Source organism: Rhinopithecus roxellana, chromosome 3 (genome assembly GCF_007565055.1).
Source record: "Rhinopithecus roxellana isolate Shanxi Qingling chromosome 3, ASM756505v1, whole genome shotgun sequence".
In the NCBI taxonomy this organism is placed as follows: Eukaryota; Metazoa; Chordata; class Mammalia; order Primates; family Cercopithecidae; genus Rhinopithecus; species Rhinopithecus roxellana.
In genome coordinates, this window is record NC_044551.1 from 59,798,004 (window position 1) to 59,803,424 (window position 5,421).

A 5,421-nucleotide genomic window follows, 5' to 3' on the forward strand; every position below is an offset into this window, starting at 1 on the left:
CATCTTGAAAGCCTGAAACTCCTGTGCATCTCAGTCCTTGGAGATACAGACCCATTCAGGATCACCAGTTACACAAGCAAACAGATGCCAAACCAGATTGGGTTTGGGACTCAGATGAGTACTCATCTGAGAAAAACACTTGGAAAACCGTTGCCTTAATTATTTGGTGGCTAGCTTTCTGGGAGGGGAAAAAAAAGAAGCATGTTTGGATTGGATGTATGATGGTCCTCCAACTTCATCTTAGCTTTCATATGCCCTAAAACATTACTCAGTAAAGATCTTCCTTGCCTTAATCCAAGAAGACAACAAGTCTGAAATGTGAGAATTCTTAATACCTTCATTCTCAGCTCTAAAAAAAAAAAAAAAACCAGCTCATTTAGGGTTTCTGTAAGTTCTTGGGCAACTTGGTTTGTAGGTGGTAGAAAGCGGTGATTCACTGCTTTCTGTCAAGACATTGTCACTGTCAAGACATTGAGTCATTTAAGCAAATCCTACTGTAAAGACTTGACTCATTAGGTGGAGCTCTATCTCCATGTGAGTGCATAAGAGTCCATTGTCAGATCGAGAGTGTTATTCCAATGATATATCATAAGTTACTGCAAAACAATATACAACAAAACAACTCATTTTCTTTTCATCATTTGGATAAAATTTCCCAAAAGCCACGAAACATTTACTTAGTTCAATTAATCCATTAACAAATTCAGTTATAATACAGATGTTTTATCCACAGGACAGTCAGCTGGATGAAATGTTCACTATCGCCACATGTTTTGCTGTCAGGAAGATACAGCGTCATTTGAAATGTTTTAAGAACCTGGATTTTTATCTGTATTTAATCACTCTTCTGGTCAATAAATTCTTTCAGTGCAACAAAACTTCACTATGGCAATTTAAACTCCTTTCTCCTCATTTCTATCTTGTGTATCAGTAATGAACAATAGTGTTAATTATCTATCAGTAATTATTCTTAATTTATTTGAAGACAGTCACTCTTTATCTTTTTTATGCAAAATTACCTCCAGCCCCTTTTTAAATTTCCCTCATAGATCCTAATTTCAACCCTTAATTTGTTCATAACTGTTCTCTAGGCTCTATTTTATCCAGGCCCTTCCTTGAAATCTCAGACGCCAATTGGGAATCCCTTGCTCCTAACTGATGTGCCCTCATCACATGGGTCCTGATGTGAGGGCTGCTACTCCAGGCTCTTCAAGGAGCCTCTGGAATTCCTGGATGCCCCAGCCTTGTTCTGCTAAAACTCCCACCCATGATTTGGCAAAACACTGCATCCACATCTCCTCAGGTTTGAGGAACATGGTGATATTGCAGGGTTTTGTTTCTAATAGTTGATTTTTAAAATATCAATGAATTCAAAGAGGCTACTAGTTTTATACAAATTGATTCAGTTCAGAGTTAAGTAAAACTGACATTGGGTCCAACTAATGAATGCAGCTCTGCTTGGTTCATTTTCATTTGGGGTGCACTTTATTTTAAGGTGAGTTTTACATAATTGAAATTTAAGACAGCTCTCATGGATATGTGATGAAAATAATAATTATCTTTTTAACTGTGAGAAACCTAGGCTTTAGGCTACCCCTAGGGAAGAATCAAGCTATAGATAACAATGGCAGTGTCCTTCATTCTAATCCTCACCTACCCACTTTGTTACTGAAGCCTGAGGCCCTCCAGTCTCCTTTCTTCCAGCAGATTCTCAAATCTCTGGACAGCAGTTATCATTATTTAAAAAATGATTCTGCTAGTTATGATAGAAGAGGATGAAGTTCTGTCCTCACAAATCACACTTAGATCAGCAATTATCAGCCTTGGCTGCTGTGTCAGTTATTGCTGAATAGCAAATTTCCCCACAACTCGGTGGCTTCAATCACCCTTTGTTACCTCACAGGTTTTGTGGGTCAAGAATCTAAGCACAGCTTAGATTGTGGATCCTCTAGCTGTGGGTCTCTCGCAAGGCTACAATCACTGAAGACTCTCCACTTCCCAGTTCACTCACATGATTGTTGGCAGAATTTAGTTTCTTGTGGGTTGTTGGTCTGAGGTCTCAGTTCCTACTGATGTTTCGGCTGGAGAGCCCCACTTAGTTCCTTACTATATGGCCTCTCCATAGAGTACCTTGCATCATGGGGGCCAGCTTCAAGGGCCAGAAGCAAGAGGGCAGGAAACAGTGTCAGCAGGACACAACAGTACCAGTCACATGACCGCTGCGGTCTTTAGAAATGTAATTGTAGAAGTGGTATCCCATCACTTATGCCGATTTCTGTTTGTTAGAAGCAAGTCACTAGGTCCAGCCCACACTCAAAGAGGGGATTACGCAAGAGCAAGAAAAACCAGAGTCAGGGACTACTGGGGTTCTGCCTACTACTACTGCACATTAGAATCATGTGGGAGAGGAGCACTTGCTGCATGCCCATGCCCATGCTGCACCCCAGACCATTTAAATTAGTTTTTATCCATGAATGAGGTATAACTTAGATATAGTAACAAAAGTACACAGCTAATTACCACCACAATCATAATATAGATTATTTCAATAACCCAGATAATTCCCTTGTATCCTTTTATAGTCAATCCACTTCCCTACTCCAGCCCCTGGTAACCACTGATCTACTTTCAGTCACCACAGTTTTGCCTTTTCTAGAATTTTGTGCAAGTAGAATCATATAGTACATAGTCTTTTGTGGTTTTTACTTCAAAGAATGCTTTTGAGATTCATTGATGTGGTTGCCAGTATCAGTAGTTTGTTCCTTTTTTGTTGTTGAGTAGTATTTCATTGCATGCATCTATGATCATTTCTTCGTCCATAAAATCAGTTGATGGACTTTGGATTGGTGTTTGGCTGTCATGAGTAATGCTGCTATGAACATATGAATACAAGTCTTTGTGCGAACATACATTTTTGTTTCTCTTGAATAAATGCCCAAGGGTAATTGTGGGTCACATGGTAAGTGTATGTTTAACTTTACACAAAAGTACCGAACTGTTTTCCAAAGTGGCTACTGCATTTTGCATTCTGACCAGTAATGTATGTGAGTTCCAGTTAATCCACATCCTCACCAATACTTGGCAGGCTTTTAAACTTCAGCCATTCTGATGAGCGTGAAATGATATTTCACTGTTGTTTTAATTTGCATTTCCCTAATGACTAATGATATTGAGCATCTTTTCATGTCCTGTTTTTTTTTTTGCAAATATTTTGCCCATTCTTAAAAAATTTGGAGTGTTTGTCTTCTTATTATTGAATTGTAAGTGTTCTCTCTATTATCTGGATACAAGGCATTTAACAGATCTATGTTTAACAAACATGTTTTCCACGTCTGTGTCTTGCCTTTTCATTTGCAGGACAGTGTCTTTTAAAGCATGGGTCCCCAATCCCCAAGGCCACGTTCCTATCAGGAACCAGGCCACACAGCAGGAGGTGAGCAGCGGGCAGACAAGGGAAGCTTCATCTGTGTTTATACCCGCTCCCCATCACTTGTGTTACCACATTACCTCCTGAGCTCCACCTCCTGTCAGATCAGTGTTGGCATTAGATTCTCACAGGAGCACAAACCCTATTGTGAACTGTGCATGTGAGGGATCTGGGTTGCATGCTCCTTATGAGAATCTAATGCCTGATGATCTGTTGCTGTGTCCCATTGTCCCCAGATGGGACCGTCTAGTTTCAGGGAAACAAACTCGGGGCTCCCACTGATTCTATATTATGGTGAGTTGTATAATTATTTCATTATATATTACAACATAATAATAGAAATGAAGTGCACAATAAATGTACTGCACTTGAATCATCCCAAAACCATCTCCACCATCCCCTCAACCCCCAGTCTGTTTGTCTTCCACGAAACTGGTTCCTGGTGACAAAAAGGTTAGGGAATTACTGTTTTAAAGAGCAGTTTTTTTATTTTAATGGAGTCAAATTTACTTTTTTTTTCCTTTATAGTTTGTGCTTTTTGTGTCCTAAGAAATCTTTACCTAATGTGAAGTCACAAATATTTTTCCTATGTTTTCTTTGAGAAGTTTTATAGTTTTAGCTCTTACATTAAGGTTTATGATCCATTCTGAGTTATTTTTTACGGGTGATGTAAGGTAAGGGCCAACTTTCTTTTCTTTCCTTATGAATGTCCAATTGTCCTACATGATTATTTCACTACTGAATTCCTTTTGGTACTTTTACTGAAAACCAGTTGACCATAACATTAGTGAGTGTATTTATGGACTCTGCTATGATCCATTGATTTAAATGCCTATTCTTACATAAATATCATACTTTCTTATTGTAGCTTTGTAGTAAGTCTTAAAATCAGTTAGTGTAAGGTGTCCAACTTTGATTTCTTTACAAAATGTTTTGTCTGGTACAAGCCACTTGCATTGCCTTATAAATTTTAGAAAGAGCTTGTGTATTTCTACAAAAAGACTGCTGAGAGTTTGGGAATGCACTGAATCTATAGAGCAATTTGGAAAGAATTGACATCTTTACAAAATTAAATGTTCTAATGAATAAGCATGGTATACCTCTCCATTTTACATCTTTTTAAATTTCTTGCTGCAATGTTTTACAGTTTTCATTGTACAAATATTGTACATATTTTGTTAATCTGTAAGTCTTTCATCTGTTAGTGCTATTATAAATGCTGTTGGATTTTTTAAGTTTAATTTCCAAATGTTCCTTAATAGTATTTAGAATTGGCCAGGCACAGTGGCTCACGCCTGTAATCCCAGCACTTCGGGAGGCCGAGGAGGGCAGATCACGAGGTCAAGAGATCGAGACCATCCTGGTTAACATGGTGAAACCCCATCTCTACTAAAAATATGAAAAATTAGCCGGGTGTGGTGGCGGATGCCTGTAGTCCCAGCTACTGGGGAGGCTGAGGCAGGAGAACAGTGTGAACCCGGGAGGCGGAGCTTCCAGTGAGCCGAGATTGTGCCACGGCACTCCAGCCTGGGTGAAAGTGCGAGACTTTGTCTCAAAAAAAAAAAATACTGTTTAGAATTACAATTGATTTTGTATATTAGCTTTGTATTCTATAACCTGGTAAAAATCACTTATATTACTAGCTATCCTTTTACATTTTTTAGGACTTTTTACATAGCCTGTTTCACTGCTTCCTTCCTAATGCAAATTTTATTTCTTTCTACTGTCTATTGTAATTTTACTGCTTTCTTTCCAATCTATATGCCCTTTATTTCTTTTCTTGCCTTTCTGCATGATTTTAAGCATGATTTTAGCTGTAGAGTTTTTTGTACATGCACTTTATCAGGCTAAGGAAATTCCTTTCTATTTCTAGTTGACTGTGAGTTATCATTCTTAGATGCTGGATTATGTCAGATATTTTCCTGACATCTATTGAGATCATCATATGTTCGTTTTTTCATTTTGTTTTTAGTTTGCTAATATTGTGGGTTACA